Below are 12,052 nucleotides of genomic sequence, written 5' to 3'. Positions count from 1 at the left end.
AGTCCTGAACATTTCGACATTTCGTCGTTTATTTTTTTTTTTATCAAAATCGGTTTTAAGCAAATCACAAGTACGTGTTAAGATCCGACTAAATACCTATTTCCCGATATGGTCAGGTAAATTTGATAACAAAAGCCATAGGTAACTAAGAACTAAGAAGACCGAAAAATACGGTTATTAATATGAAACAAATATTATAATACGAATCATTATACAACCCGAGAAGTACATAAGCGTATAACATTATTTATCAAAGTATGTCAACACTGATGAAAGATCAAATAATGAAAAGAACCCTTGCCACTCAAAAAAGACAGTCAAAATCTTTTAAAAAAAGTTACTCACCAATGTAAAAGTAAAAAAAGATGATCTATATCCCTCTGTTAAAAAATACGGATGTTCAAATTGTGGTATTTGTAAAAATTATTATGAAAGTAGGAACATATTAATTTAAATCGGGAGAGGTTTTCACTATTAAGAACATCTTTACATCCGCATTTAAGCAATTAATGTAATGGGTACTAAAAAGATTATATTGGCCAAAAAGTAAACATGTTAAGGTAGAGATTTACAGTTCACCGTTAAAACATTCGACATTCAGAAACTAAGATGATTAACATTAGTGAACTCCTGGATGAATGCGCTACCAAAAATATATCTATATCATAATTTGTTTTGTCTATATGCCTTTCTGTGTTTCTTTGTTGCATATTTCTTTGTTTTTATAGCTATACATATTGTTCATAATGACTGCTGTAACCAAATTTTAGAAATTTTACCTATTATGTCTATTTGTTATATTCACACATCGTGGTCAATATAATGGAGTTTGATAAATGCGACTGTCATACAATTAAGGGGTTTCCGATTCAAATTGTCCCCGGCGTTCTGTTTTGTTGTAATAACATCCTATTAAATCGCTTGAAAGTTGACTTTATTCACCTGCATGGGTACCTGAGTACACAAAATGCCAATTAAAGCCGGGAAATTTTAATACTTTTTTCCACCGAGTAAAAACGTTCTACTGATATCAATGAATTTCATTATTATGATTTCACTGCGTGAAAGAGTACCTGGTATGTCATATATCACAACTCAAGTATTGCTGGTTGGCCATGCAACGAAATGTTGTAACTTAGACATATAACCAAAATTAGAGTCAGCCATTCACTGTACATGCGTGTTACACGGCTATCAAAGACCTTTAAGATTCTTAAGATTCTTTTTGCAGAGAGTGGGATAGGGGCGAACCCGGTTTGTAACATAGTGTTACTTCTGGATGTTATACATAGAAAGGAGTAGGTCCGGTAAGGGCTGATTTTGGCCTCAAATTTCAGGTTCATCTAACGAAAGATTTTGGACGCTTTTTAAACACTTAAATGTCTATTTCAGTTGATTTGATTAGTTTTTGTGAATGATTTTAACTTGTTTTGTCATTAAAAACGCTCCGATTCAAGCTTTAATATGAAAAATCTATCAAATATGCCAAAAAACGTCACTTTTGAGATGGTTTTTGTCAAAAATGAAAGTGGCCGCATCCGTGTTCATCCTCAACCTTTATACATGTTATGTATTATCATCAAATACAACTTCCATTAAAATATTATGGATGAACACGAATGCGGCCACTTTCATTTAAGTCGAAAACCGTCTCAAATTTAACTAAAATGCTAAAATTGTGAAGATTTCAGTAATTTAGCACGACTTTATGATGTTAGTACACGGTATATGTACATGGTATCGTCAAAAACAGCCTATATTTATGTAGCAGAAGCATTCTACTTTCCAATAAATAGCTTAACGATTACAGTTTCACAACTTTGTAAAACTGCTATATTTTGGGGTCTAAAAGGGGTCTTACTGAACCTTCTCCTTTTCCTCCCTGTGCCAGTGTACCATATGTAGAAGTAGAAGTAGATATTGCATTTACCATGCAACACACCAAATATAATCTTGGCTATAGTACATAGAAGAAAGATAGAACTCGTCCTTACCATACAACGCACCATAGGAGCCATAGACACAACCTACATCTAAGAGTCTGGCCAATTAGAGTGGATAGGGCAGTTCCCATGAATTTATTTTTCTACTAAGTTCAACTTGGCTGTATTGGGCTTTCACACTGAGGTTATCGAACTGGTCCTGTCAGCAATTGATATCCTGGAAGAACCATTAGGGTACCAGAGTCATTTCCATACTACATGTAATAGTTTTTAAAAAACCTAACGGAGGGTAATTATTGGATGTCTTTAACATAAATATATAATAAATGTTTATGTACGTAGCTTCAATATTTATATTTTATAAGAATGAAAAAAAATAATTAACGAGAATATAAACATTAAATTTGTTGGCATGTCTCAAACATTTTGTACCAATTAGACACCAGCTTTGTTTACAAGTAATATTATAATGTTCATACGGACTTTGTCCTTTCTTATGTCTTTGCTTGAAAGGGATATACTTGCGATCATTCCCCCGAAAAACGTGGGTTAAATCTGTGTTAATTTGATAGCTAGCAGCTACAAACCTCATTTGCATGACTGTTGATACCAGTGCTGGCTTATAGCTCGCTAGCAGCGATATGACTGGGTGATATATACAGGCACTTGTATATTTATATATTCATATTTATAACATGTATAACATTTTGTAAGATCAATGTGTACGAAGACGCATTTTTATTTCATCTACTGATTTAATCTTAAATCAAAAAGAAGGAAAATGTCATAGAAAAGCCATATATATCATGCTTTTGTTCCTGAAAGTTTATATAAAAAAACATGATTTTGAAATAAAAGTATGAATAGTTTTTGAATTATGGTTTTAAATATTAAGAATGATATATGCATTAAACAAACAAATATATTTTGAAAATATTTGTCTCTTTTTGGAACATACTTGGAATTATATGATTGTTAGACGCCACAACCTGTTTCAATGATGCATAATTGAATTGAGGACGGATGTTTGAATTGTTTAAAAGTCCTTTATACTTTTAGAGCAGGAAGAGTTTATTTGAATATTTTTGTTTTATGATACTTTTGTCAATATAACTTTGTTTATTAAATTAGGAAACAAATAGCGCATTTGCCATTTATTCATTTATGAAAGCTAGTGAAAATTTGTTATTTGTTTTCTTTTCAAACTTACTGTTCAAATAGGCGCTCTGTGTGTGTGTGTTGGAAGGCCGGAATGTTGATTTTCATTTTTTTAAAAGGTATGTCAGTTTTAAAATTTAACGTTTTTTGCATTTTTTGTTATATTTGGATTCGATTGAAGTTTGGTTTCGGTATGTGTTATGTTATTACCCCGAGAGACAGTAAAGCAACCTTTGTTTTCACCAAATGAATGTCCCATTCTCTTATTATATTAAATTTTTTTTATTCTCCTCATAACATTTTTTTCTTTACATTTATGTCATTGTCATACCTGTAAATAAGCTACTAGTCAAATGGAGAAAAAAAACGAAAAAAAGTAATGTGGAATTAGGCTCTCTTCACATTTGTTGTTTTGCATAATACATATTTCAAATGAACCAAGTTTCTTATAGCCATGTACTTTAAGTGGGTGTACACACCGTGTAGCTATTACACAACATTTGGAAGGTGTTTTGTTTTTGTAATGAACAATGAAGATAGAAAATAATAAAAAAAAACTTTATGATATTTAGACAAAGGTTTTAGTTCGTTTTATTTTGAGCTTTGTCATTTCCAATTCTGCAGTATAAGTTAAGTATGTAATTAAAAAACAATTATATGTAACCATTAACCTACAAAACCATCAAAATGCCGTTTCATGCTTGTGAGTCCCGAATTCGATATTCCAATACTAAGTGATATTTTTTATCAAATATCATGACGCTTTTGTACTTCTCTTTACGTTAAAGTATTGAATATGTTGCCTCAAATATTGATTGAGTTCACTTTGATTATAATAAGTATTTATATTTCAAAATATGTGAACCAAAGTGTGTTTGTATTCAATCAATCACAATGTGCTATTTTACATCTTTACATTGTATTTCAGCATTATTAGTACAAATAATAGACAGTAAAACTAGAAGCAGTACAAATGGAAACGGGGTTACATTATTTTCTTGTATTGGGTGTTCAGTGGTCATTAAGTGTGCTCTCAACAAAATAAAAAGCGATCCTGTGTGGTCACGTGATGGAAAATCAATTTTCACAAACGGCGATAGACTACATGCTGCAAAAGAAAACAAATTGAACTTGCAAATATCAGATCTAGTTACGTCAGACACTGCTAAATACTGTTGTTTAGCAATCACCGACAAAAACAGATCTGAAGAGTACTGCACATTGCTTGAGATAATTGGTAAGTTTATGAATATAAAGAGGTATACCTGTTTGATTAAGGGTAAAATGTTGATTTTATATACAGAAAAAGGACCAAAATATCTAAACTACGAAATGGACGCTTTCTGGTAGATATTTTGTTGTATTAATCAATCGAGTTTTTACTTTATTTTAAATCATTTAATTTGAACGTGATAACAAAAATGAACACCTGGTAATAAAATCTGATCATAGTCAAATATAAGGTTTCTTTTATATGGAAACAAATGAGGTCGAATTATTGCATTGCAAGACAAACTTATTTTAGTAGTAAACAAATGTTCAACTCTTAGAAATAAATCAAGAAGATTCTAAAAGGTAACCCAATAAATATTACTATCATGTTGATGACAAAATTACAAATTTGTTCCTTGGAGCAAATTGAATATATTGACAGTGACGTTTTCATTTTCATGGCCACTTACAAAAGAATATAAAATGCTGCCAGTTATAAACCTGCAATCATCAGCTCAAACGCAACGTGTACTCACACTCTAATGTCGATTTCAATAATTCATCTTTAAATTCACACTTTCTCCGACTAAATACAAACATTTTGATGGTTTGCTAAAGGATTTACTGAGCATGAATTCAAGCTGGTTATTACATTTGTTTATAGCTAATGTATTAGTTAGTTCGAATTCATAACATATAGTTGATAATTCGACATAGAATAATGTTTCAATAAGGAAAAAAAAAAAAAAATTGCCTTCTGGATGACTTACAATAAAACAAAAGATTTGTTTACTTTCTTTTGTATTGCATATTTCGTTAAAATATACATTTACCATATTTTATTAACAACTATTGAAAAACTGTTAAACAACACTTATTTTCCCAATTCTAATTTATCGCGTTTTGTTTTATCATATTCTATCCTATTTTGCAGTAATGTATGCTTATATTGTGGTTTTGTTTGTTTACGATTATTTTAAGTTGCGAATATCAATCTTGATTTTTACTCGCGAAAAGCAAATCGCTCTTCGAGATAAGAAGTTAAAAGAAAACCTAATATAGTCGAAACACATTCTTTTTTAATGCATATCATCTGTACTATCTTTATTGCCCGTCCGTCTAATATTGATACGATTTAATTAATGTTAAATCACAACGAAAGGTAAAGGACGCACTATATCTTATTTTGCAAGACATCAGTAGTTTTGCATATTCTGTCTGTTAAAAAATTATGTATAAAATATGACAATTATTTTTACAACAGACTATTAGTTAAATATCAAAGCACTGACATATTAATAAATAAATACCTTCCTAATAAATAGCGCCTTATCCCAAAAATTCAATCGAAAATTGATTTTATTTATTGAAAACCAAAATAATCGTGCGAGATTCAGTTATTAATCACTATATACAATGTAGGCAAATAACATGTTTTGGTGTCACACCATCAATTACTCCCCCAAATTTAGAACGTGAAAGTAGGCCTACTCGGACAAAAAATAGTGCATTTGAGGTCATTGTTTACTTAAACTACCCAACAAATTTGCAGAAATGAAACTTTTGGTGAAAAAGAAATATATTAAGACCATTTTGAGCCCAAATTTACTTGTCTATGATTTACATTAAAAATTGAGGATTAATGCGCTCCATAGTATACTAATTTAAGATTTCAAGAAAACCAGGGGTTATTTTTAGTGGTACATCAGTTCGGAAGGTCTCTTCTTATATGGCTTTAAAGTTATGTTGAAAATTGGCATGAAGAAAGGCGATACCTGTACAATTCAGGACATACCTGGTTTGTAAGAGTTTAAACTTAAGATAAAAAATGTAGAAAGCTATGAAAATTGCAAAATTTGGATGAACAGATAGGGACTTTTAATTGGTGGTCTGACACCTTTTGTTTGGTGCTAGGGACGTTTTTGACAACATAATAATACGTAGTCACGTATCTTTCTAGTAACACAGCAAATCATAACAACCCGTACAGTTGTCTAAAATGGCATAACAGTAAAAGGATAACTTTTAGCTCTTTTATTTGGCTAAACTTTTCGGAATTTTCTGATCCTTAATGCTCGTCAATATAATGCTTTATTTGGTCTTTTTATTTTTGTTGATTTGAGCGTCACTTATGTGTCTTTTTATCTTTTTGATTTGTGCGTCAATGATGTGTCTTCGTATATTTTTGATTTGAGCGTCACTTATGTGTCTTTTTATCTTTTTGATTTGTGCGTCAATGATGTGTCTTCGTATATTTTTGATTTGAGCGTCACTGATTTGTCTTTTTATCTTTTTGATTTGCGCGTCAATGATGTGTGTTGTTATCTTTTTGATTTGAGTGTCAATGATTTGTCTTTTTATCTTTTGGATTTGAGCGTCAATGATGTGGTTTTTTTTAGTTTTTTTTTTATTTGAGCGTCAATGATCTGTCTTTTGATCTTTTTGATTTAAGCGTCATTGATGTGTCTTTTTATCTTTTTGATTTGGGCGTCATATATGTGGTTTTTTTTATTTGAGCGTCAATGATGTGTCGTTTAATCATTCACCCCAAAAGTGACTGGGGTATAGAAATATGGTCACTTGGTCACCGGCAGTAAAACGCTTCCCGAAGTGGGGCGTCCGTTTGGCTGTGCGGGATGTATCAAGTTCGCAGTCACGTCCGGTCAGAAGGGGGACGTTAAATCCGATGCCTCGTGTAAAGAGAGTGCCACGCTCTTTGCACGTGAAGAACCCTTGCAACAACTCTCTGATGGGTCCGTAGGCAGCCTTCTGTCCCTATCCAACATACCCTCATTTTCCAGTGGAAGTCCAAATTTCCCCGACCATCATCCTAGATGGCCTCTATTGTATCAACCTACCTATAGCATTTATGGTTTACTTGTTCTCGTCCTATATATGCATAAAATATTTGCCACTGGATGTTAAGTAACCAACAATCAATCAATCAATCATCGTTTAATCTTTTTTATTTGAGCGTCACTTATGTGTCTTTTTATCTTTTTTGATTTGAGCGTCAATGATATGTCTTTTTATCTTTTTGATTTGAGCGTCAATGATGTGTCTTTTTATCTTTTTGATTTGAGCGTCAATGATGTGTCCATTTATCTTTTTGATTTGAGCGTCAATGATGTGTCCATTTATCTTTTTGATTTGAGCGTCAATGAGGTGTTTTTTTTATCTTTTTGATTTGAGCGTCAATGATGTGTCTTTCTATCTTTTTGATTTAAGCGTCAATGATGTGTCCTTTTATCTTTTTGATTTGAGCGTCAATGATTTGTCTTTTTTTTTTATTTGAGCGTCAATGATCTGTCTTTTGATCTTTTTGATTTAAGCGTCATTGAAGCATCTTTTTATCTTTTTGATTTGAGCGTCAATGATGTGTCTTTTTATCTTTTTGATTTGGGCGTCACATATGTTTTTTTATTTGAGCGTCTATGATGTGTCGTTGAATCTTTTTGATTTGAGCGTCACTTATGTGTCTTTTTATCTTTTTGATTTGAGCGTCGATGAGGTTTTTTTCATCTCTCTGATTTGAGCGTCAATGGTGTGTCTTTTTAAAACACAATACGCATGTTGCAGATAATATTTTCAAACTGGTATTCAATAGTAGTCTATTAACATTAACTTAAAGTCAATATTATTGTATTTGAAATTTTTAGCAATTCGCTATTATTATATTGCGCAACTAGCATATCATATGCATTCGATTTGCAAATCTGGTATTATCTTCTAGTATGCTCATAATATTTTCAGAAAGTAAATATCATATATCGGAATGTTAATTATTGAGTTTAAATCTTGATTTAACAAACATTACACCGTATAAATAATTGACTACCGGATTAAGCAACAACCAGATTAATACGCTTTCGAATACTATATAAAATAGCCGTAAATAAGGTGGGTGCATTAAAGTCGTTTACTAAGCGTCTGTTTTAATGTCACCCTAATATATAAGCATTATAGAATATGAAGGTATACAAAAAGTAACCTGGAAAAAATATAAATCATTGAATTTCAATGGTGATTTCTTAAAATATTGTTCCATTTGGAATTTAAGAAGAGGGCCAAAGAAATCATATAATAATATATAACAATAAGACGTGGTATGATTGCCCATTAGATAACTTTCCAACTGAGCATGAATGATGTAGGTGTCAGCAACTAAAGGTCGCCACAAGGCCGCCAACAATAAGCAAAACTCATATCGCAAAACAAATCATAACATTATTTAACTTAACTGAATGTAATTCAATTAAAATGATAAAACAAAATGCAAGATTTATGTATAAAACTTCAAACAAACATCAAACACTACTTAAAAAAAATATCCTTGCAATTTACGCTTTAACCTTTAATACACCTGAATTAAAGTGACCGGACATTTGGGTTTTTAATATTATAATATTATTGTAATTGTTGAAAGTACACGTTTTAACCACCTGATGTGTGTGGTGTCTTTGAAGAACAAATCATGTCAGTCGTAACAATTTACTTCCAAAGGCATGCTTGTGTTTTTTTTTTGTATTCATTGGACAAAATCATGATAACAAAATGTTCGGTAACTACGATTTGCATGTGCCGATTGTGATTTTTCTTTTAACCATGTATCTCTTTTTTAACAAAATAAAGAGTTATATATATTTGTGAAAGCAAATAGCCCAATCAAACAGCCCAAACGCCCCGAGCCGCATAATACATAGTAAAGTTGAAAGCAACTGCATTAAACACTATCTTTATATGAGTGTATCAAAAATTTTGAATAAGTTTTTTAATCATACTTAATATGTACAATTTTTCATACTGAATACTAGATCTTTTGTGAGTTTTCTTATTCTTGAAACGTTACTGCAGCAAAACGGAATAAGCAAAACAACACGATACATTTATACATGTATAATATGGCAACAACATAATCGTTTGTATTCACTTGTAAATATAATTGATAAAATTGGACATTGTACTGACCTACTTCTACTTTTAAATTGTGATATTTAATATATTTAAATAGATAATTAAACATATAAAGTTTTGTTATTGGTTTATTGTTTCATCTCTGGCGTATAACTTCCCCATTTCCTTTTATACATCATAGACATACATGTTATATGATTCAAAATCAAAAAAAATATTAGATTGATAGTTTGCTATAACTCAAAGCAATGGCTAGTATGTTTTTCATCTTCAAACGGACGTTGTTTTTTCCATTTGATTAATTTTGCAACCCATGATATATGTAAAGCCCCGACACAAAACTATAATTGTAATATGGAGAAAAGGTTCTTGGTTAAACAGGGGCAACGCTTTCTATTTTTGTAATTTGATTTGCATAATGCCAGTTTAAAAAGACTTTCGACTATGAATACGTTTTATAAAGAAAGATTTGGTTTCTTTTTAGTCAATACATTGTGAATTTTTATAAGCCTTTTCAAAAGAACTAACTATACTAAATACTAAAAAAACAATGTATCAATTTGGATTTAAAAAATTTGAAGGAAAATTTAAAACGTTCGTTCACAAATCAAAAAATTCAGAAGCTCAAGCACATCAAACGAATGAAAAAAATGCCATGTTCTTGACTTTGTACAGGCATGTACTCGTGCAAAAAAAAGTGGATTACACATGGTCGCATCGCAAGCTGAACCTCTCACTTGTATGATTCGCATAAAGTTCCATTATTTTTACCACAATGTGTGAACAAAACAAACAAATATAATAGATAAAAATGTCAACAAAATCGGACACAGCAGTAAACATTGGGTTAAAATCTTAAATACTCTAAAACAAAAAACTATGCTATTTGCTACATCCAATAGAAGGTGCCAACTAAGGACATGTCATAGAGTGTATTTTGGTTTCAAATTTCCTTTGTCAGCAGTTCATAGATATTTTATACAAGTGTTATTTATATTGAAGAAAAATAAAAGCATTTTATCTTTAACGACTTTCTTTCTTTGGCCGAAAAAGGTTTTATACATGATTATACTAATATGGCTATACAACAAGGTTAATCCACAATTTTCTCAACAAGAAAATGTCTGTGTCATGTCAGATTCGACTTAGTGCTTCTCCATTCATTTGATCTGTTAGAGCTTTTGAATTTGTCGAGTGATAAAAGTGTACAATTTTGTTATTACCTTTGTTTTTTAAAAAGCATTTGTTTTGTAATTATCATTTATTTTAGTTTGCTTGTTTCTTTTCTGTTATAACATTTAATTTTGTAGAACTGCAAATCTTACCTAGTGAAACAATAGTTGGCACTAACGGTAGTACTATCAATGTCACATGTTCGTTGAAGAAGAATATTCCAGGAGCAAAGAAAATTTCATGGATACGAAATGGAAAACTGGTCAGTGCTAACAATTCAAATATCATAACTGTTACGTTTTTACTCAACACAGAAATTAACGAACAGATAAAATGCAAAGCAGACCTTGACTGCATTGATATGCCACTCGAGCAGGACGTCAAATTCAATGTTACGTGTAAGTACAGTAGGAACTTCTATAACTCATGTTACTTAGATATATTAGGAAACCATTCTTGGTTAATTCAAAGGAAATTGGAAAGATACCAAAAGGATATTCATACTTTAATTAGACAATAAACTGACATCGTCATGACTATAAAAAAGATCAACAAAAAACAGTACACAAATGACAATCCACAAATTATAGACCAGGCATCACGAACCCTATTATAAACCGTTGGTGATGTAAGGAGCTCCGGATGGGTTAGCAGAACCTGCATCTTATATTGCACCGTCGTGCTACTATTATTTGTACAAACCTGGTAGGTAGCATAATACAGTAAAAACCGACCCGATGAACAAGCAGAATCCCCGCAAAATGAAGGTTTAACTTAAGGATAAACTTTAGTGTAGGGGCAAACAGTTATAACAAAGCTTCTGTCCAATTGTTTTGTTGTTTTTTGGCTAAGCACAATGTGTCCATAACGGGAATATAAATATGTATATTTCATTGTTTTTATGAAAACACTACATATTATGATGTAATTGCGACGTCATCAGATAAAGATCTGTTTCGTTTATATCTCTCAACCCTATGCATTTCTAAACATAATCAGCCAATTTGAATCATTATCAAACATTTTATTTTCTTGGGCCAAACTCATGCCTTCAGGTCTTAATGCCCCTATTCCTTTGGTCAGGAGTTCGATTCATTGAAGTTTCTATTAACAATAGAACACTATGATGAGGTAATTATCGTTTGTAAACGTTCTAATTTTATATTTCCTGTATTGAGTGGGCATTTGACGCAATCATTTATGTTAACAAAATAGAAACAGAAACACAGAACTCCAAGAAAAATTCAACACGTAAATCCTTTATCAAATGAAAAAAAAATTCAAAAGCTCAAACACATCAAACGAATGGATAACTGCTTTCATATTCTTGATTTGTTACACGCATTCCTTTTGTTGATGAAACTTAGTATTGTAGCTTGAATTTATTAACTTGATGAAATCTTTTCCGACATAATGGGATGTATATAAAAGAATAAAACTGAATACAAAATGTTATTACTATCGGGGGAAAAAAGCCATATCACTTAGAGATTTTTAAAACTAGTATATTTTGACACGCTGTATATGTTGTATAAACGTTATAATTTTGTTCAAATTATAATTGATACAAAACAATTGCACAAATTGTAGGTGTATTTTGACTCTATGAAATTTTAAATTTGTACAAAATTTGCTTGTGCAAATTAAAAAAA

The sequence above is a fragment of the Mytilus edulis genome, chromosome 5 (assembly GCF_963676685.1).
Source record: "Mytilus edulis chromosome 5, xbMytEdul2.2, whole genome shotgun sequence".
NCBI classification, from domain to species: Eukaryota; Metazoa; Mollusca; class Bivalvia; order Mytilida; family Mytilidae; genus Mytilus; species Mytilus edulis.
This window is presented reverse-complemented; position numbering follows the sequence as displayed.